Source organism: Crocodylus siamensis, chromosome 2 (genome assembly GCF_052110815.1).
Source record: "Crocodylus siamensis isolate JL-2025a chromosome 2, ASM5211081v1, whole genome shotgun sequence".
Taxonomy (NCBI): Eukaryota; Metazoa; Chordata; order Crocodylia; family Crocodylidae; genus Crocodylus; species Crocodylus siamensis.
In genome coordinates, this window is record NC_143396.1 from 17,698,610 (window position 1) to 17,721,825 (window position 23,216).

General features: G+C 42.4%; 1 protein-coding gene across 5 annotated transcripts in view; it reads left to right on the forward strand.

The window, feature by feature from the left end:
* The first annotated feature begins 4,155 nt into the window (after positions 1-4,155).
* NSD2 (nuclear receptor binding SET domain protein 2) overlaps positions 4,156-23,216 on the forward strand; it is a 113,122-nt gene continuing 94,061 nt past the window's right edge. For 2 of the 5 annotated variants that reach the window (XM_090035406.1, XM_090035410.1), the window contains exon 1: positions 4,156-4,326. The gene's annotated coding sequence lies outside the window, so the exon portion shown is untranslated. Of the gene's footprint in view, positions 4,327-5,102; positions 5,124-7,253; positions 7,389-9,451; positions 9,513-23,216 lie in introns of those variants that run through there. The other 3 variants (XM_090035407.1, XM_090035411.1, XM_090035409.1) reach the window with 3 other exon arrangements.

A 23,216-nucleotide genomic window follows, 5' to 3' on the forward strand; every position in this document is an offset into this window, starting at 1 on the left:
TTCCATTCGAATGTTTTCTTGTGGGAATCATCAGTGTGCTACACCTATCTAAATATACCTTGATGCTTTTTATAGCAAAAGAAAATATGGATATGGATATACTGGAAGCGTGGTTAAGAATTTATGCATTCCAGTGTCTTTTATAAATCCTACTTGCTACTCCATCTGAAATAATTTTTAATTGGAAGAAATTGTCTGAAAATATGCATGGCTAAAATGCAACAGAAAAATTATGAACTTTAAGGGAAAAGCCTAATACGATACTTAATCCGTATTTGCCCACGTCTCACGATTCTTTGCACATCTTTATCTCAGTGCAGGAAATGTTCAAGTATTCCAGCAAAGTCTCACTCGTATAGCAGCGTATAGGTCTCACCACTCTTGTACTTAGCATAGTTTCTTCCCAGACTATTTTAAAAAGTATTACTGCATCTTCATTGTTGTGGACAGATCTTTTGCAGCACCTTTGAGATAAAATCTTTAAACATCCAACTATTAAAGTTTCTATCACCCGATGATTCAAGTTTTCATTACTAAGCAATTGGCACTTAAAACTTTAAGTGCTAACTACTTAAACAGCTAAATGCAATCCAAGGGAAGATATACCATTAAAAACACCTGTAAAAACCCACCAGGGTTAAAAACTAGAGAAATAAGAAGGTTAGTTTGGGTAAACAATACTGACACCAAGGCTGACATCCAGCTTACACACACAGGCCTGTTATTAAAAAAAGTAAAAAAAATCTTATGGACTAACAAATAGCAAAAGAACCCAGTTTGGAAAAGATTTACATGTTAGCGTAACCTCTTGCACTGCACATATTCAGCATGTAAGGCTTTGAAAGACTGAACTCTTGATTGATTTATTTTCATTTGAGGAAACAATTCAAAATTCCATCCAAGGCATACATTTTCAAACCAGAAAGGACTATGAGATCCCCGTGATGCGCCTACCACAAGCTGGTAATTTGAGCTGGCACTGCCTTCTCTCCCCTTGTCTGGTCTTTCCTTTGACTTGAAAGGGAGTTAACAGCAAAATTGCAGTGTCCTGGGTCAGACCCCAGGTCCAGTGTCACACCTTGGGCTTGAGCCCATGTCCTGCAGCTGCACAGGATGAGGCCTGTGTCACACAGGGGCAGGGAGTGGATGCTGACAGGGAGGGTGAACTGGGTAAGAGCAGGGTTTTCCCCCCCCATCTCTTTGCAGCCCCCAGCCTTTGAGGCCCAGGAGGTCCTGATTCCAGTGTTGCCAACTCTCATGATTGTTGGCATTGTTCTTAAAGTCTGTGCTTCAAGAATGTGAAAAACTTAGCTCTTTCTTATATATATGCATATAAAAGAAAAAAGCTAAGGTTTTCTTAAAGCGCAGGCTTGAAGAACAATGCCAACAATCATGAGTTGGCAATGCAGATTTCCCTTGCTATCTGTGGATTCTGTATGTGTGAAATTGCTCTTATGCGATGTCCCTTTTTATGCCAAAAATTTGTTATATGCAAGGTAAATTCACTCTTATATGATCGGTGTGGTGAAAGCCTGCAGCCAGCTGCTTTGTGTGGTGCATTGCAGGAGTGACACAAACCAAAATATAGTTCGTGTGTGGATCCGCGCTCCTCGCTCATTATCTACGACACATGTTTCTGTAGTTGTCATCACCATGATGGCTTCTAAGTGTCCCGCTAGCTTACCTCCTACCCCTCCCCCTGGTCCATCAATGGCCATCACCATCTTTTCTTCACAAAACTAAACATTCACCACCACCCTGTGCGTGCACTGTCTGCTGTTGACGAGTACCAAAACTGTCTTGTAAAAGCAGTTGAAATGGGCCTGAGGGAAAGTACAGTTGAGGTCTTAGAGCATATCCCTGTTTGTTACATTGTAAAGTGGCTTCCCTTTACATGAGTTTGAGTTATCTATCGTTTTCCAGGAACTATACATTTCCCTCCTGGCACAGGAATAGTACCTGCCAGGGTAACGTATAGTAAACCTCCCACTTAGCTCCTGGAGTGGGAAGGTCTTGGCTTTATGTCCACTTTATGGAAAGGGGAGACTCCTCCCTAGCTTGCTCCTGCGGCCTTATAGCTAAGGGCAAGTGAAACTTGGGAGCATCCAAACCCCAAGCCTCTGGGCTTGGGCCTGCAAATAGGATGCCTGCCAAAGGTTTTGGAAACATCTAAAGCCCCAGATGGGGCGGAAGATGTTTGCCAGTAGTAGGAACACTTATGGTTCTGGACTCTCGCATTTGGAATTCGTTTTGGCTAATTTGGCCTGGAATACTTAAAATTAAAAAAACAAACAAAAACCTTGGCCTATTGAAGACTCAGATCAAGCATAGTCTATTCTTGCCTAGCAAGGGAAACACTGTGACCATGGAGGCGGTCTTCCTAGCTGCACCGGGGAAGACCGCTCTCCTGGCATGGGGATAGTACCTGCCAAGGTGATGTATAGCGAACCTCCTACTTAGCTGCTTGAGCAGGAAGGTATTTGTAGATTCAGTTTCAGCTTTCACAGATTCACAGGTCTCTGCTTTAGGCCCACTTTATGGAAAAGGGAGACTCCTCCTTAGCTTCCCCCTGAGGCCTTACGGCCGAGGATAAGTAAAACAGGGATCATCCAAACCTCAAGAAGCATTCCCTCTAAGCTGCGTGGCATGCCAGGGGTGCACCTGCATGGCCACACAATGTTAGAGGGAACGCTGACCCCAAGCCTCCAGGCTTGGGCTTGCACGTCTGACTCCCAACAAAGCATTTGGAAATATCTGAAGCCCCAAATGGGGGTGGAAGATGTTTGCGGGTACAGCTTACCCTCACTTTATGTGGGTTCTGTATGCACTATGACTCTTCTTATACCGAAAATTTATGTGCAAGGTAAATTCACTCTTATGCAATCAGTGTGGTGGAAGCCCGCAGCCAGCTGCTTTGTGTGGTGCATGGCGGGAGTGACATGCACGAAAATATAGTGCACGGATCTGTGCTCCTCGCTTGTTGTCTGTGACATGTGTTTCTGTAGCTGTCATCTCCATGATGGCTCCTGAGTGTGCCGCTAACTTATCCCCTACCCCTCTCCCTGCTCCATCAACGAAGGCTTCACCGTCCTTTCTTCACACCAGCTAAACATTCACCACCACTCTGTGCGTGTGTGCACTGTCTGCTGTTGGCGAGTACCAAAATTGTCTTGTAAAAGTGGTCAAAATTGATCTGGGAGTCAGCAAAGTTGAGGTCTTGGAGCATCCCTATTTGTTACATGGTAAAGTGGGTTCCCTTTACGCAAGTTTGAGTTATGTGCCATTTTCCAGGAACGTGTGAAGTGAGGGAAACCTGTAGTATGGCTCTGCCTCTCAGATTGGGAATTAATTTGGGCAGACATGTCTTGGATTAGAGAAAATTTAATAACCCCTCCCCCCCACATATCAAAACATTTTATGCATTGTTTCCCAAGAACACATGAAGCAAGGGAAACCTGCAATATGGTTTTGCTTCTGGGATTTGGCATTCGTTTGGGCCGATTCAGCTGGGATTAGGGAAAAATCTAATAAAAATTTTAAAAAAAAATCCAATGCATCATAACAATGGTGCCTTTTTCCAGGGATGTATAAAGAGGGAAACCTGTCTTGTGGTTCTGCCTCTCGGATTTGGAGTTTGTTTGGGCCAATTCAGCTTAGATTAGGGAAAATTTAATGTTTAAATAATTTACATGCTGTTTTCCAGGAATGCACGTATCACATAAAGCAAGGGAAACCTGTAGTACAGTTCTGCCTCTTGGATTTAGAATTTGTTTGGGGCGATTTGTCTTGGCTTAGAGAAAATTTAATTAACCCCCAGCCCCCAACAAAAACCCCACCCCAATATATCAAAACATTTCATGTACCGTTTCCCAGGAAAACACGAAGCAAGGGAAACCTACAGCGTGGTTCTGACTCCGGGGTCTGGCATTCGTTTGGGCGGATTCCCCTTGGATTCGGGAAGATGTAATGTAAAAAAAAATGAAATAAAACCCACCCGCCGGGTCTGAAAGCGCCGGGCCGAGCGCAGGCGGCGGCGGGGCCGGTGCTCGAGGCCCGCGCGTGCGGGCGGCTCTGCGCGGGGGGATTTGAACGAGCCGCTCCGGGGCCGCGCGGCTGCGGCGCCCAATCAGCGCGCGGGATTTTTCGCGCTGGTTCTGGCCGGCGCGGGGGGCGGGGCTGTTGCCACCGTTGCCGCCGCCGCTGCTGCCGCGTCTGGTCGGTGCCGCCGCCGCCGCTCGCGGGCTCCGCGCTGCAGCTCGCCCCGGCCCGGCCCCAGGCCCCGGCCCCGCCGTTGCCGCCGCCGCGGGAGGATGCGCTAGGGCACAGGTCAGTGTCGCGCCGCCGCTCCCCGCCCCCGGGCCGAGCGGGACCCGCCGTTCATCCCCTCGCAGCGCCCCCCCCCCCCCGGAGCAGCGAGGCGGGCGGGAGGCTGGAGCCGTGGCAATGTATGGAGGGGGAAGCCATGTTTGATTTATTCCTCCAGCAAACACTGGTGCGAGGATCCCTCGGCTCCCACCCGCCGCGGCTCGTCCCGGACCTGCCTCGCTCCGGCTTTGGGCGGCCGCGGAGTCAGGATCGCGTCTTCCCCGGCGCCGCGGGCGGGCGGGCGGGCGGGCGCGCGCATCCGTTGGCGCGGGGACCCGGCCACGCTGCCCGGGTGCCTCGGGCTGGCCCTGGCCCCGTGGGGCTGCTGCAGGAGCGGGCAAGCCGCCCCCCCCCCCCCCCAGCGAGAAAACAGGCTTGTATCGCACCCGGTTGCGGCGGGAGCGCTGCTCGACCATGTCGGGGCGCTGCTGATTTTTATTTTTATTTTCGTTCTTTTTTTTCTCCCCCCCCGCCCTTTCAAGAGTTTCCTGGTTGCTTCTTGCATTCAGATGAGCTTATCGTGATTTTTTTTTTTTTTTCAAATGTGAAGGTGCCCTGTTGGGAGTGAGCTAGCCAGGTTGGGAAGGAAGGAAACAGGGGCTTGAGGGTCTCTCCGGGCATCCTGCACACGGGGTGGGGGGGGGTGGAGCTGGGAAGTTATTGTCAGGGATTTTGCAAGGTCTTGTTTGCAGTTGATGCATCAAGGTCTGTCCCAGTACTTATTGCAATCTTGGATGTGGAGAGCCCTGCTGGATCTGGTAGGTTAAACTGGTATATATAGTTATTCCAATCCCGAATGTGGTAAGCACCGCTAGATCTGGTAGGCTAAATTTTGGTATATAGACTTATCCCAGTCTCTTGAATGTGGAAAGCACTGCTGGATCTGGTAGGTTAAATTGGTGTGTATATATACTTATTCCAATTTCTTGAATGTGGAAAGTGCTGCTAGATCTGGTAGGTTAAATGTAATAAGTATATATACCAAATCTTGAATTTGGAAAGCGCTGCTGGATCTGGTAGATTAAATTTGCTATTGATGCCAAAATGCTGCTGGAATTTGAACTTAATACAGAAACTCTAACAGATTTCTGTTGCAGTAGGAATTGTGGTCAGGTAACCAGAACAAATCAACCCAAATTAACTCTCCAGTACCATGTAGTGAAATGACTTGACTGGTGGGATGTGCTTGCTTAATGAAAATGCTGTCTTGGAGGGCTAGTCAGAGCTCAGATCCTTAATAGCGTGGGTCACAATTTAGATTTTAGTAAGCCTTTAGGTCACATTTGTCAATAATGTGCTCTGGAATTTATGTGTCAGTGGGGAGCCAGGAGGAGGGTTGGTGAGAATCAAGGTTCTTTGCTGATTTATGAGTCTTCACTGACACCTGTAGTAATACTAGTCCTTTCGTTAAGGCTAGAAGGCTACATGTTCAGAAATAAGCAGTTTTAAAAGACCAGTAAAACAGCAGTTTATCAAGTGCCCTAAGTAAATAGAAGTGCTGGGGGGGTGTATTTGGATGGGTGGTCTTTGATGTGTGGAGAGTGGGGCAGCCAGAGGTAGCTCTGGGATTTAAATGTATCAAACCCCAAATACCAGGATTTTTATAACTCTTTTTAAATAAGTAGGAACTCGAATGGTCATTGCAGAAAATAATTTAAAAAAAAAAAAGTATTGTTAAGAGACTTTAGATTCTCCTGAGGTTGGGACCATAATAAAAATCCAGAATATTATATACTAGCTGTAGCATGCTTATGAGATGCTGGGTTTTATGATATGGGAGTTAACTGGTATTAGGCCAGGAAAGGAAAAAGTAAAATGGCTAGGGCTCCTCCCCTCCCCCACTCCTCCCCCTTCCCCTCCTCAGGCTTGGGTAGATGAACCCCCCCCCACAAATTTTAGTGCTAAGATTACATATTAGCAAAAGCTTGCTGATATGGAAAAATGCACTGTTACTTCATGTCATATTGTTTGTGGCCTGTTTTGCTTTGGATGTGACTTTTGTGGGACTGGTATTGGTATGTATCCAAAGCTAGGCTTTATCCTAATGATTGTATTAACGTGCATAGAGCCCTGTGCCTATGTGGGGCGTGCTGAATTTCTTGGGACTCCACATAAGTGTAAGGCTTCGTCTGCTCCACTCGGACTGCTCGACTGAGGCCTTAGTCTTTGCCAAAAGAGGAAAAATATGGGTAAGAGTCATAAACATGGTGGCAGTTTAGCCACCTCCATTTTTAAAAAAATCTTTCTGGTGCTTGTATAATTGCAGAGCACTGTTTTAACTGTTAAGCATATATCTTATGCCTAGCAAATTCTGCAGAACACAATAAAGCATCTTTTTTTAAATAGGGGGAAAAAGTAAAATCTTCCTTAGAGCTCCACAGTGCATTGTGGGATACAAGATATCTTAGCTGGTAACCCTGTAAATAACATGCCATCCTTAATCTTAAAGAAATCTTTCTAATAAATTAATTCAGTGTTTACTAGAATTGTTTCTGAATAGTGCGGTCCAGGTTTTGGCACTATGCTGATAGCTGTACTATTTTAGTACTAATTTGAATCCCTTTTATTACCTTTCTGTAAATAACTCGCTAAGGCAAGTAAATGAGAGAGTTCTGTGATTTGGTACATTTCTTTTATACATCAGACACCCAAATTCATAATTTTGGTGTGTATTACCTTTTGACCAAGGAAGAATGGAAGTGCTGAGGCAGAATGAAGTGGATAACCAAGTCTGTTTCTACCAAACGTCTTATTTTCCAGTCAGTTAAGTGGCTTTGAAGCTTATGTGCGCATCTTCACTGAAGTGATATCAGCTAAGGATGAATTGCCAAATGTGGGGTAGAGGGGGAACAGTGCCTTAAATTGGGATTTGTATTTTCTCATTGCAGGCTCATTTAGGAAGTCAGAGTCCCTTTGGTTTATGCTTCCAGGAAATAGGAAAAGAGGCTTGGTGAGACACCTTAATGGTTTCTGCCTCAGTCTTTTCAGATTTATAGACTATCCATATGTTGCAAATTAAATAGGTGAGTTTTATCATTTACTTATAGTAAGTGAATAATTGGAGTTTTTATGATTAAGAAACATATTGTTGAAGGAATAAGTAAGCTGCATAATTGTAAGATGCTTCTTCAGCCTAAAGGGGTCCTATCATCTTCCAAATAAACTCTTCTTGTAGAAATTGTTATCTATGATCACTACAAGAAGTACCTGAAATAAATAAAATTGCAAAAGTATAATAATTTTTCTGCTTTTGGTGACCATTTTGCGTTTGACAGAAATGAAAACAATTGGATTAAAATTAGAAAAGACAGTGTAGCAAATGATATTGCTTTAAACACATTTATTAAATTGAGTGGATTTCAAATTGACAATCACCTTTTAGTAGTCAGAATGATTATTTTTTATTAGCCTGTTTATCTAGTAAAAATTAACGGGTTTTCAAAGTGAGATTGTTATCATACATGGAATTTTAAGATGGGAGTCCTGGGTTTATTATTAAGCACAGATCATTCTGTGTTCAGCTTTGCCAGTCTGTTTGGGTGAATGAATAAAGTACTCAAGATTTCTGAAGAGCATGTCTTTACATTTGAATTCTCTGTACCTGATGGGTTATAGATAAATGTATAGTACAACATGCATCACTATGCGTAGAGGCAAAAAGCTAATGATGAATTAACTTTCCAGTGTTAATAAAACAGAATGTCTGAGAGAGATAAAAAGCTACATCTTTCTCCGTAGGACAAAATAGAATAGATTATTCTTAAAAACAATAAATCTTTTAAATATGTTTTGTACCACAAATACATATCTGTAACTGCTGAACCAAAAATAAATTTTCTGCTATTGTGTTTGGCTTTAAAAGAAGGTGTGGATGTTTTTCAGGTAATCCAGTGGAGGAATGGGTAATGCAGCAAATACAGATGTTGTAAAGTATCTCTTTGAACATTTCATAGGTGTATATATAGACTTTAAAATTAGATGTAATTTGGAACCAAGCAATAAATTGTAGGTGGTTTTGGTAAGGTTATGAGAATTCCCCAGCACGTGATCGCCATTCTGCCAATCTTTTGGCTTCTGTGTTGTAACTCACTGGGCACATCTAAACAAGACGCTTATGACGCATTAGCCTAACAACACTGTGCAGTAGCCTGGTGGGTAAAAACTGATCTAATAGCCTTCTGCGTAGTGTTATTAGGTTAATGAGCAGTAAGTGTCACATAATAACCGTGCACCAGTGCTACTGCACAGTAGCTCTAATTACAACACATTCAGTTAGTACTTTATTAAGCAGGTAATACATGTGACGTATCTAAGGCACATTAATGAACATGTAGACATGCCCACTATGGTGTTAACTTAATGTAGGACAGTAATATGCTATTAAAATGAGTGTTGTTACTAAACTCCAACTTCTGTGTCTCAGACTTGGAGCTATTTTGTGTTACTTAATCCCTAACTAAAATTGAGGAATGGCTTCTCCTGTATCTATAGGTGTAGATATAGTATGGAGATGGAGGGGCATGAAACACCAGATATTGCAGTAATGATTGCAAAAGCAGTGCTTAGCTTGAAAGCTAAGTGCTGGTCTTTTTTTTTAACTGCTTACCATCTCATGGTACCCACTTGAGAAATAATGACTAACTTAAATACACAAGCTTTTTTTTTTAAGTCTATTAAACTGCTTTGTAAAATACTCTTAATCAAACTGAAATGGACTTGCATAAAGGCCTTTATAATTATAACCTTCCTGTGTCTGTGGAAGCCAGCTTTAGATTCAGTCTGCTGAGTGAAGCCCGTGCAACAGTCTTAGCTCTGCTGCTTCTCTCAACTAAGCAGACAACATTGGGGATTAAATCAGTTTTGTAAAATGTGGTGGTCTTTACCCAGCATCAAGCCTTCCTGTGAAAGCTGAATAGCAAAATACTCAACATTTAAAATTTCAAATCAAGAACAGAAGGCATACACAACTTGTAATTTTTGTAATGGATAACTGATCATTATTTTTATGTTTTGGGGTCAAGATTCCATTTTTCCTTTGCAGCAGTTGATGTTTTTCTCTTAGTCCTGATTTAAAAAAAATATCCAAGAAGTAGAAGATAGAATATATCACAACAAAAGTTCCTTCAAACGATAACAGCTGGGGCTAGGTAAGATCTTAAAGGAGGCATGATTTAAACTGAATTTGAAACATTTTTTTTTTAATAGCTGTATATTGATGGAAAACAGAGGAAATGGCAGATGAATAAAAACCATAGTAAATAAGAGCAATGCATGCTTATCATTTTTTAGTGTACTACCATGATTGGTTTATTGCCAGCCTTGTGATAATGAAGAGTGAATAGACTTTAGTAAGTTTTTGCTGGAGTATGGATTAGGTTATGGAGCTGAGATGTGCTGCTCCATGCTGGATAAACTAGTTCTGGAACTTACCAGTCACAGTGCATATGAGCAGAAAACGTGGCTGAACTGACATTCAGGAAAGACCAACCTTGATGTGTGTTTACAGATAAATGCCCAACTTAGTCTCATCAAAGTGGAAACATGTTAACCCTAAAGAATCAAAGCCAAAGTAGAGACCTGGTCAGTAGTGTCATAAACATTGAATCTGATATGTTAGGGGAGAAAAATAACTGCTCTTGAATGAGATTTTTTTAATTAGAAGTAATGGGCTACCATGTTTTATTGCAGCTTTTTAAGGTAAACTCTCAACATAGACTTGCTTATCTAAAGGGGAAAATATTACTGAATAAGATGAACTGTGCGTGAGTCAATGCAGTATTTGTGTTGGATAAGGTCAGGCAACAAGAAGAAAATCTGTAAACCTCTAGTTGCTTTATTGTTAATGATTGTACATATTAATCACAAAGGGGCAGTTGGAAGCAAGTTCTGAAGAAAACATTTTCCATGCTTGTTCAATAGAAATCGCTTTTACTGTCTCAATTAACTGTTTCAATAATGTTTTAATTCACATTGTTAACAGACCATTTTTAGTAATGGTTTACACTTCCATACCTCCATATACCCAAGGATCTCAGTTCTTCACAATATCATTTAAGTTTTCAACACTTTTTTTGTAGTATGGTAATATTATTACTACTTTTATAGATGCATAAGTAAATGGAGATACAGAAATTGTGTGACCTAGGGATGTTGCAGATTTCAAAATAAAACCCAAAACTTGTGACATTTTCGAGCCATTGCTCTGTTTCTAATACAAAACAGTCTTGACTTCTGATCATTACATGTCACTCATTTTATTGCAAAACAGGTCTTGTGAATCTGAGCTTTTTTTAAATGTAAAACCTTGCTGTATTTATGATCATGGTGATTGAAATTTAAGCACTGGCACAAAATCTAAGAGTGAAAATTTAAAAGCAGGTATAAAATTAATAAAAAGAAATGCCTACCCAATCTCTTTAGTAATGGAACTTTCTGCTTCTGGATGTTATGGAATCAAGTAGGTTAGATCAGGGGTGTCAAACTCAACTGGCCTCACAGTCCTCAGAGCGGGCCGAAGGGCACTCCTTTCCCTGGCACGCTGGATCCACCGCAGGCAGTATCTGTCTCAGACTGGCTGGGGTAGGTGCCACACGTGGTGCAGTCTGGCCAGGGCAGGCCCCACGATGTAGTACATCGTAGACTGACCAAGAGCCGGTGCAGTGTGTGACTCATGGTGCCTGCCTTGGTTGGGCTGCATTGTATGGAGTGTCCTTTCCAGGATCTCTGCAGCACATAGCAGTGCCACCCCCCACCGCCGGCTGGTCCTGGATTGTGCATCATGCAGAGCCTGCTCCAGGTGGTTCATATAATGCCTCTGGGTGCAATGTGCAGCACAGGCCCTGGACTGGCTGGGATGTGGTGCATGCATGTCCCATGCCCTGCCCATAGAGGGCAGCACCAAGACGTGCGTGACAGGTTCCATGGGCCAGATCCAGCCTGTAGGCTAGATCCAAAATTAAAACAGTAAAAACAGCATCAGTAGGTGCATAACAGGACTTACTCCCAGGGCATAATCTTGTTCCTTTTCACTTGTGAAGAATAGAAAAATGGTATTAAAGGAATTTTCATCTTTTGGTTTAATTTTTCTGATCAAAACTTTTTGTGAACAAATCATGCTAGAATGTGTGTGTGTGTTTTCTCTTTTTTAACTTGAATTGACTGGTAATCTGTGATAGGAGATAGGGGCAAAAATACTCTGTAACCAAGGCAGGACATTGTGTATGACATCAGGAGAATGGGCAATGGGATTGTGTGTGGCACAGAAACATTTTATGTTGTCTCTTGGTTGGGAGACATGTAATTAAGATATGCTTGCATTGTCCCAATAATTTATCTTTTATATTGTTCATCTTCCTAAATGGAACCTGCTTTGTGGCCTGTAGTTTAGTCTTTCTCTAAATTAGTGCTTTTTACATGCCTATGTTGGTCACGAGAGTGGTCTTTTCAGTGCCAAAAAACTGGTGTACAATCATTGATATCGGTATCTGCATGCGTGTACTGAAAGCACAATTGGGCTAGGTCTGTACAGCTGACTTAGGTTGGCTTAGCTGTGTTGATTAGATGCATGAAAAGATATGCCCCTTGACATCGTAATAGTACTAGTAGAAGCCTTGAGTGTGGAGGTAGTGAAAGCACAGATTCACCAGCACTTACTCATAGACTGCATAAGAGAAATAAACCATAAGGAATGCACTGACACACCAACAGCTTTGTCAGTATAGTTGTGACCATGTCAGAAGTGCTTTGTAAGTGTTAGTATACTAGTACAAAGTGAACAGACATAGGTTTTTATTGCTATAACCATGTATTCACTAGAGGGTTTTAATGTTATATCTGTATTTATATAAGTATTGGCAAAACTCTCCTAATACAGAAAAGGCCTTAAAACTCACTCATTCTGCCGTAGTGCCTTTTAGAGATGTCACACTGCGTTACATTAGGGTGCTTTTGGCCTCCGAGCCTGATTGAATGGTTGAACAAATTCCAGTTAAATGGAAAATGAGTGGTTGGAACTCCAGGGTGTATGGAGAAAATTTCTTTGTCGTATTTATTAATCCAATTATTGAGAGGAGGGCAGTAGAACTGGAGTAATAGGTGCACACATTAAAAAAATATTACAAAACACATTTTATGTTGATTAGCCTATTGGGGAGACTGTCCTAGATGTCTTATGGCTGTAAGCCCATTGCTGTGGATGAGGATTTCTGTAGAGAAGACAGGCCTCACTTTGCACTCCATTTGCACACAAGGTTCTGTCCTTACTGGGATTTATGCAGGCACCTAATTTTGTGACTTGTATATTTGTTCTTTTCTCTCCATCCACTTTACAGTGAACATTTCTTAAGTGTAATTTCACAAAAAACTTGCATGCTCTTCTTGGCCATATCCAGGCAAGGTGTAGCAGAAGCACCAAAGAGAAATCTGACAGATTTAATGTGTTTCAATCTGCTGCAGAGGTGTTTTTCATGGGAATAGTGGGCAAAGTCCTGATTTTGCTGAAGGAATATGTATGGTGAGAAGAGTGGTTTTCAAGCTTTTTAGGCTCAAGGTAGCCCTCAGTCTACTTAAAACACCTCTCCATAACTTCTGTGAATTGGGTGGGGTACCCCATTTCAAAAACTAACTTATTTACTATAGTGATTACTTCCTTGCAGAGGGGCTGGGCAGTAGGGGCTGAGGAACAGAGGTGCAAGGACAAGCCTGGGCTTCTCTGTTTAGTTCCTCACACTTGGCTTATTTTTTCTACCTTGTGGTACACTTCAAAGGATCTCATGGTATTTCAATGTGCCCTAGCACCCTGGTTGAGAATCACTGGGTTAGAAAGTAGAAAGGAAGCTAAGAGAGGAGGCTTGAGAGAGAAGTGGAAAAAAAGCTGCTGCTGTATCAGCAGGTTAATTAATTTGAGATTATACTCTTTGTAGGACACATGGAGACTAAGAACACAGTAGAGAAAATACTTGGACACCTTGTGGGAAGCAGCTGTCCTATCATTTGTAAGTGATCCCTAAGCAACTGGAGAAGCATGGGTTGGCTGTATTATGTAGCCCTTCTCTGCTAAACAGGTGCTGTGGAAAATAAAGGAACCCTCAAACAGAAGTTTGAAAATGGTACCATTCTTTAGGGAAGTGATCAGGGGAAAGAGAAGAGCTGCCTCCAGATGTTTGCTAGATGGTATCCTGGATTTCCTGCCAAAGCATAGCTGTTCCCTGCTTGTAGCTTTGGGCTGGAGGAGATGGGGTGGGGGGAATAGCATGTTGATATAGGAATCTGAGGTGCCATCTTTGGATCCCTTAGTATCTGCTATTTCTGGTAAATGTGAAGCTGCTTTTGCTGTGTTTCAGGAGAATGGCAGTTCTTTGTTCTTCCCTCTTTATGCTTGGGTGTCATGGGAAGACTCCTTTGTCTTGCCATGAAGATGCAGAGCTCCTGTCTTCCCTGTATGTGTTTTGTCATCCTGCCACTGTTGCGATCCATAATGTTGTAACCAGCAACTCATTTATGAGAATCTACGTTTTCAGTCAAGCTTCCCTGCCTATTGAGTGGCAGGAACATGACATGGACAAGGTTTTAAGAGAAGTTTCTCTTTCTGCATTCTGAAGAAATCCCATTTCATCTCGTCTCTCACTCAGTCCCCCAGCAGTTTTTCTAAACAGCAGCAAAGTGAACTTGATCAGATTTTTTAAATAAGTATTTGTATGTGCTGTAGCTGCTGAGTAATATGGGTTTTGGCTGGAAAAACTCTTCATTCCCATCAGAAGTTCAGGAACCAGTATGATTCCTTCCCTTCCTTTCTCCCCCAGTAAAACAGTTAATTCAAGAACATCTTGTATTTGAAAGCTTGTCTAACTTTATCCCAGCTATGCAGTTGGTCCAATAAAATGTATTGCCCTAAAAATCATAGAAACGTGGAACTGGAAGGAGCTGTAAGATCATCAAGTCCGGTCCCCTGCTGTGGGCAGAAAGTTATGGGCTCAGATGAGCTCAATAAGGTACCTATGCAGCCTCATCTTCAATACCTCTGAGGAGGGTGATTGGACCACCTCAGCTGGGAGTGTGTTCCAGATTTTGGTGACCCTTATAGAAAAGATGTTCTTATATCTAGCCTGAATTTACCCTCTATTAGCTTGTGCCCGTTGGTCCTTGTCTTTCCTTGGGGTGCCTTCCTGAAGAGTTGCTCCCCTAGATCCCGGTGCTCATCTCTGACATACTGTTTGGCGGCTACTAAGTCGCATCTTAGCTTTCGGTTACTCAGGCTGAACAGGCCGAGTTCCCAGAGTCTCTCCTCATAGAGCCCTTGGTCATGTGAGTGGCCCTTCTTTGTACCCTCTTAGGCTTATCCGTGTCCTTCTCGAAGTGCGGTGCCCAGAATTGGACTCAGTACTCCAGCTGAGGCCTCACCAGTGCTGAGTAGAGGGAGGAGCACCTCCCTGGATCTGTTGGCCCCACATCGGCTGATGCACACGGCTGATGAGTTCTATTTGCCCTTCTGGCAACCTCGTTGCGCTGTGACTCGTATTCATCTTTCGCTCAGTCGTGACCCCCAGGTATCATTTAGATGCTGTGCCAGCCATTGCACTACCACCCATTGTGTAGTTGTGGTGAGGGGTCTTCCTACCCAGGTGAGGGACCCTTGCACGTATTCCTGTTTAAATGTCACCTGATTTAGTTCTGCCAAAGAGTCCAGTCTCTCACGGTCATCCTGGATCCTGGCCCTGTCCTCCACTGTGCTTGTGTTTCCTTACAGCTTGGTATCATCCTTGCCCCTCACACAATTCCTGGACCGTTGCAGCCACAGCATCACTGTAATAGTGATTTTCAACCTTTTTTCATTTGCGGATCCCTTTGGAAATCTCAATGCAGGTGTGGACCCCTTTGAAATGTAAGTGAGTATTCACATACATTTGATTGATCATAGCTGTCTTTCGTGGACCCCATAGACATAACCTGCAGACCCCCAGTGGTGTGTGGCCTACAGGTTGAAAACCACTGCTCTAGCACTACCATCAGTTTCTCTTTGCATTCTATTTGGGACTAAATCACAACTTTCCTGACTTAGGAGGAAATGAGTGCATACAGCCTCTCCCTCAACCGTCCCTCTGCACTGGCTTCTTTTTCTAGAGCATCCGTACGTTGGGACAACTGGTCCCTGCTCACTAGCCTAGAGCAACACAGTTCCTTCTCTTTAGGTTTGGCAGCTCTGGTATTGCAGAAAAGCTTAATGCAGAGATCTGTAGCCCCCTCCTGGTTTGGCAGTTTTGTGACGTTTACATTTATTACCTTAAATGAAAGTATTTCTTCACAGTAGATTTTGAAACTCTGCTCCCTCTTTTAAAAACTTAATACTGGAACCAGGGCTATATTAACAGAGTCCCTTTTAGTGTAGTTAAGTACTTCCTGATACTTTTGTTATACCTGTACTGGCCAGTAGAATCACAATCATACTGCTCAAAGCTAGATCGTCCCAGTCAAAGCTTTGTCCAGCTGAGTCTTAAAAACCTCCAAGGATGTTTTGCTCAACAATAAATGCCCAAATGTGCTTATTTTCTCTTCCGGTAAATACAGATCACCAGATTCTGTCTTGAGTAAGTATTAGGCAGACAAGGTTCTTTAGGTTGATGCGATATCTCTTATTAGTTGGTCTAATAAAAGATATCGCATCTACCCAAATAACCTTGCATGCCTATAAGACTTGTGCAAATAGGGAAGTATTCAATTTGGATTCAGATCTGGCCGATTCGGAAGACGGTGATTTGATTTGGTGATTCAAATCACTGTCCCCATTTGATTTGACCGAACCAGAATCGGCTGTTTGGCACTGATTCAGAGATTCGCGTTGGCTGGGGAGAGGGAGAGGCAGGCACAGCCAGGGGGCTGCATGTTCTCCCACAGCTCCCAGGTGGGGGGGCAGCTGTGGGAGAAGCCTCCATGGGTGCCCTGCCCAGCTCGGCCGCCACAGGGGAGAGGGGTGCGCAATGCAGGTGCGGCTCGCTCTGGGCAGCAGCAGGGCATAGCTACCATGCCTGTGTCAGTGCTGGGAGCAAGGGCTCTGTCTAGCTGTCACTTGTCAGCTGGTGCAGGATGCAGGCACGGCAGCACTGGGAGTGGGGGCTATGCCCTGCTGCTGCTTGCCCCCTTCTGCCTGGAGTGAGCCGTGCCCGCATCTTGCTCCGCCCTGACTTGGCAAGTGTCAGTGGGGCAGAGCCCCTGCTTCTAGCAGTAATGCGCCTCCCCTGCCCGAGCTAGGCAGCTTGTCCCCATCCCTCCCCCAGTCCCTCCCTCCCCCATGCCCTTTCCCTCCCCCAACCCCAACAGACTTACCAGATGGAGGCAGCTATGTCAGCTGCCTGCTTAGTCTATGGCCGAATCTCCAAAGTGGCCAAATCTTTTTCCGAATCAATTTGGGTGCTTTGAATTGGTTCGGAGAATTTAACTGGTCTCCTGATTTTCAATTCAGGTTTAGAGATTTGGTCCCTGAATTGGGCCAAATCTCTGAATTGAATTGGCTACTGAAGCTTCACACAGCTCTACTGCCTATGTTCTTAGACCAACATGGCTACAACCAACAATCCTTAAAGCATGGAAGATATTTGATTAAATATTAACATTCATTCAATTTGAATGCTTATCCCAACTTTTTAGAATTATTATATATAACAAAGCTAAATGTCTTGCTGCATGTAGGTGTGTTGCCATTCTGGTTAATATAAGTCCTTTCTATCAGGTGTATATATCCTTTGCAGGACAACTCTTGGGCTTTAACTCTTCCTCCTCTGAGGCAAGTGGAAAATATCTGCTTTAACATTTTGGTAAAATTATTTCTAAATGCTTTTCTTCCATCCAGGTGAAAATGGATAATGCTGTCAAAAGGTTTTTAGGTGCATTGTTTTGCACTTGGATAACTAAGATATAATGATAACATTACATTTGTATAGAGTTGCTAGTCACTGGTGAGTCACAAGCTTCTGATTGATAGAGGAAAACTGGCTTATAAAAAAAATACTACTGATCACATTTCTAATGTTTCCCAATCTTGTATTGTTCTTGAGCCAAAGTCCTTTTTATTAAAATATGCAGTAACTTTGCACTCTTAAGGACCTGGGGTCTGGCTCTTATGGCAAGTCTGTGTTGTGCTATACTGTAAGACATGCAATGCAGATCTTGGTTCATTTGGTGTTCTGAATTTATGTGCAAAAGAGTTTGAATAAATAAATGACCAGGATATTCAAATGCAGTATTTATTTAACAAGAAGTCTCAAGCCACTCCTAATCCTCTTCCTTATCAATTAAATCGTGCAGATGAGTTAATTTAATGCTGACTTGAGGATGGGCACAAATGTCGAATACTCACAAAATGGATGAGGGAAGAAAAGTTTTATTGTAAAGCTGTTTTTATCTTGTGTCTTTTCTACTCCAATATATATATTTTTACAGAAAATATTACAGCCTCTATTAGCTCCTTTTAGTTTTTGTTTTTATTTTGTTTTTTTCTCTTTCACCAGGTGAAAGGCTCATTTGTGGATGTCATAGTAGCTTTTATGGATACATTTAAAAAAAATTATCCATGCTGCCCTTCATATAATGAACCTTCTCATCAATTCATCTGAGAAGCAGTTTTCTTGAAGTACAAGTGGTATTTACCAATGAAACTTGTGTTGATTACTTTGTTCCAGCTCTTCCTTTTGGTAGAAATGGATAGAATTTGACTATCCAATAATTTCTGTTGCACAGACGAGCATTTCTGTGCAGGTCTTGTGAATTTGTCATTGAGGAGGCAAAAGGAACAATACTAAAAAGAAAAAAACCATGTAAATGAGTAGTTTGGACACTGAAATATAAGAACATACTTCGAACAGGTGGAGTAAGTATTTGACATATGGTTGTCATATGATAGACACTTAGCTAGTTATTACAACTCTAATATACACAAAGTAACTTGTACTGTAATCTGTATATACAGAGCCTGCTGAGGAAGATGGTAGTGGTTGGTCACTGGTTATATACATATTTTAAGGTACTAACTTGAACTCATTAGCTCCTGCTGCTACTTCTCCAGTCTTCTTTTCCAATGCACGTGGAGCACTCCAAGCCAGAAAAGAGTTAGCATTTGCACTTGGTGCTGCATCATTTTGTTTTCTAACAGGACCACAATGAATTTAAACATCGACTCTAGTGCCAGGCCCACTCACAAATACAGCTGCTTCTAGATCTCATTCCTGTAACATTGCTCAGCCAGATCCCTCTCTGCCCATCTTGCTTCATTTAGCATTACTCACATCCTTTTTACGTTAGACCTCCATCCATCTCCCCAAAGTACATAATGTTCTTAGATTCTTTGGTGCCATTGACCGTCTTGGATCCTCCCCTTTTTCTTCAGCATTGACTCCATGGGTCCCTCACATCTTCTCAAATCATTAACCCTTCTGGCTCATTTTACTCTAGTCCTGTCTCATGCTCCTTCCTTCTTTTTGTTTAATTTTGTTCCTCCTGTGCCTGCCCTCATTGCTAATCATCTCTGAAGGGATGTCAGAGACCACGCAGAATTTATTTACTCCATATGTCTTCTCTTTCAGTTTTACCACTTCACTTACTGGTCCTTTTATATTTCACTTCTGAGGTTCCTGCTCGTAGTCTTTGCCTCCTGTCTGCTACCTTTTGACATTTTCCCCTTTCCTATGCTTCTTTGTTCATGTCAGTTGACTTTGAGGGGAAGATGGATCAAACATTTTTTCCCTGCATCAGCTGACACCTCTAATGTATGGCAACTAGCCTTCAGATTGATCATCTCTGCATGATACTATCCAATTTCAGGTACTTGCTTCCCTTGTCTCTGTCACTTCTTATTCTCCTTCTCACCCTGATCTTTGTAACTTTTGGTACCCTTAACTCTTAGTAGAAATGTGGTATTCATGGTCTCATAGTTTGTAGAGTTGAAAGGGACCTGAGCAGATCACCAAGTCTGACCCCCTGCCATAGCAGGAAAGAGTACTGGGGTCAAATGACCCCAGCAAGGTGATTGTCAGGCTTTGTCTTAAAGACCCCCAGGGTAGGAGCCAGCACCACTTCTCTTGGAAGTTGGTTCAGATCCTAGCCGCCCTGACAGTGAAGTAGCGCCTCCTGATATCTAAGCCTAAATCTACCCTCTGCCAGCTTGTGACTGTTATTTCTAGTCACTCCTGGCAGTGCTCAGGGGAACAGGGACTCCCCCAGTGCCTGCTGGTCCCCCCTGACTAGTTTGTAAATGGCCACTAGATACCCCCTCGGCCTTCTCTTGTGGAGGCTGAACAGGTTCAGGTCCCGTAACCTCTCCTCATAGGGCCTGCCCTGCTGCCCCCTGATCATGCGAGTGACCTTCCTCTGGACCCTCTCCATGTTGTCCACATCCCTTCTGAAGTGTGGTGCCCAGAACTGGACGCAGTACTTCAGCTGTGGCCTGACCAGTGCCGCATAGAGGGGGAGGATCACATCCTTGGACCTGCTCGAGATGCATCTGTGGATGCATGACAAGGTGCGGTTGGCCTTCCTGACCGCATCCCCACACTGCCAGCCCATGTTCATTTTGGCATCAATAATGACTCCAAGATCCTTTTCTGCCTCTGCACTGATGAGAAGGGAGTTCCCCAGCCTGTAGGTCTGGTGCTGGTTCTTTCTCCCCAGGTGCATCACTTTGCACTTGTCAGTGTTGAAACCCATCCTATTCTCATCCACCCACCCCTGTAACCTGTCTAGGTCCGATTTGCAGCCTATTCCTCCCTTCTAGCGTGCCCACTTCCTCCCACGTCTAAGTGTCACCTGCGAATTTGAAATAGTATTTTCCATGTTTTAAACTCCACACACTTTTTCCCATATCTGTATTTCAGACAGCTAACCATCTTCATCTCCTCATCAGATTGACCCCATGAGCTGAACTATACCCAGAACTTCATTCACTAAAATCTCTAGCAGTTGTCTTTGTCCCTGCTTCTAAGCTGCCAACTATGACCTTGTGGAAGTTCTTAATTTATCCTTAGTTTTTGTTTATCCATCATTTCAAGTTGCTGGTAAAAAGCAGTTTTGCACTGGTACCTTCAAAAAACATTAAGGAAAAAAGTCAAATGTAACTACTAAGTAGACTGTAAGCTCCCTGAGATTTGAACTGCATTTGCCACCCACGTTTATCAAGAATAGATCTTTAATCACAGAATGGTGTTGTCTCAGGTTAGGTTTTCACACTGAACCATGGATTGTAAAAAACAAAACAAAAAAACCCCAAGCAAACAAACCAGGTAACTAAAAAAAATGCTTAGTTGGTCTCCCCCTTTGCTAATACATATAATTTCTATATCAGTCCTTTTGTCTCTAGGGGAGGAGAATATAGAGCAAAATTATTATGTTCTTAGCTTTAATTCGGCATGGGAGTCTTTTCAGAGACTTGTAAGGAGCAACTTTGAACTATCTGTATACGCATTCACTTCTTCCTCACTTTTATTTTTTTAAAATTCTCTAGATATTCTACCCTTTTTGATCCATATAATATTTAATTTTAAATGCCTGTAATTTTCCACCTCTTTATAGACCTACATTCATTGCTAGGTAGGATAACCCAAGTTAACTGAAATAACTGCCACTCTTTCTAGTTGTCTGGTTTTGTTTATTTCAACTTGTCAAATGGCTTTCCATCTTGGAGAAATAGGCTATGAAAATCCATATTATTTAAGGAGAAAAATGTTAATACTGTAGTACAATAGGGGAAAAACCAGACTAAACGGTATTGTAGATAAAATACAGACCTTCTAATCTGACACCTACATAGTTGTTGATCAAATGCCGAGTTAACCACCAGAGGGCACTAACAGCTTCAGGTATGTAGTACACATTTTTAGGTAGTTTTCTTTTGTAATGAGTTTTGGGATACCTGCTTTACGCTAAGGAAATTCAGCTATTTAAACTACTGCTTTCTATTGTGTACTGTAAGTTTCTTCTAGTAAGGACTGGTGAGGGCATAAATACAAGACTAGTTATAATTTGTTTCCTTGTTTTAAAAATAAGGGCTCAAAAATGCAAATGTTATTTCCATTGCAGTAATCTTGGAGTTGCTAGTTTATTCTGCAATGGATATGCTTCCTTGTGTTGATTTGATTTGTGTAATTTGGCTGTGATTATTATTACTGTGAGAAGCAATTTATGGTAAGAAATCTGAATCGGAATGTGAAACACTGGAAAGTACTACCTCGTACAAAATGGGTCTTCAGGTTTACTTGACTCTCAGAAGTAGAACCTTCATTTTTAGAGTAGAGTTTCTGAGCTTGCATGGGCTTTGGCTTTTTTTCAACCTCTATCTGTACCTCTACAAGCTTTTCCTTTTGGTTGTATTTATTTTATTCCTTTTTTCATCTCCTTTTCTTTTATTTTTAACTCTGTCCTTAGTTTTTCTAAATTCAGCTTCTTTTCACTGAGTGTTTGCAGCATGGTTCGTCATTCTAATTTATCAGTTACTGAATATAAATTGTGTTCACAGTAGTGTTTTGCAAATCGAAGTCTTTCACTCCTTCAGAAGATACAACTGAGAGTGTGCTTCTGCATGGGAGCATGCTTGTGATAATTCTTGTGTGACGACTTCTACTTGCTAGAGGAGAAGTGAAAGTTTATGGGATGCAAACACTGCTTTTTCCCATAACCACAGTTGAATGTAAGCTTCTGATAAGTATTTTTTTTAATCTTCAAAAAAACCCCAAAAGCTGTTCACCTTGGCTCCCACCTGACTCTTGATGCTTGTTGTCCCGTTCTCCCCACCCCATCCTATTAGGAGGTCATGTGCAGGTAACATCTTGTCTTCGGGCCTATAGTCATTCTAGATCTTCATTTAGACTAGAACAGTAATTGTCTGCTCTGGACTTTCTTCAAGAGCATTATATCTAACAACTACTTTGAACAGAAATTCTTTTTGCATAGCCTTAAATTATCATAGCAAAAAATGTTAGCTTAAAAAGAGGTCACTTAAAATTGAGGCAGGTCAGGGATAACTATAATAAAACACTGAAAATGGGATTTCAGTTAAAGCTATATAAATTGGTCCAACCTTACAGCAGATGGAGATTTAGAAAAATAGCTACCTGATCCCATACTATTGTCTGCTGCAACTGTTAGCTGTGGATCACAGGAGGAGTGGCTATTCCCATTGTAGCCCTAAGCAAGGCCAGTAATTCACAAAATAACTGGTGAAGCTGCTAAGGGTATGTCGATTCTTCACTGTAGAGATTTCTGAGCTAGCTTTAAAACTACATAGAAATAGCCTAGAAGTAGGGTGTGCTGGTATTAGCTCATAACAAGCTGCTGCCTCGCTTAGACTGGTGTTGGTATTCAAACAAAATCCTTTTAAAATTAGCTAGGATATCTCTGCATTATCCTGCAGTCACAGTCTACACATGCCTGACATAGCAGTGACCACAGTATAATTCAGGTGAGCATCCTTGGAGGGAGTTGAGTAAAAAAACAGCACTGGCACTGATTTTTCACGAAGTAGTATCAGTTTTCATGCCTAAAGCCAGTTGCTAACTCACAGACTTTCAGAAGAAAATTCTTGAATAGCAGGGAGCAATTCTATAATTGTCCATTATTGGTTTTCTTGCAGCTTGAAACCGTCAGATATTAGACTGAGTAGGCATCTCGACATGGCCGTTCTGCTTTGATATAGTCACGTAGGAACTCGGTTACTCTGTGGGTAGATGGCTTTATTCTATTTATTTCGCGATTGGGCAGGGCCTAATGCATTGTTTGAAAGTGTAGATTTTTTTAACACTAAAATGGGCTGGTTTAGCTCTGGTAATTTTTAGAAATCTGTCTATATCTGATTGTAAAAACATGTAGTTTCACTT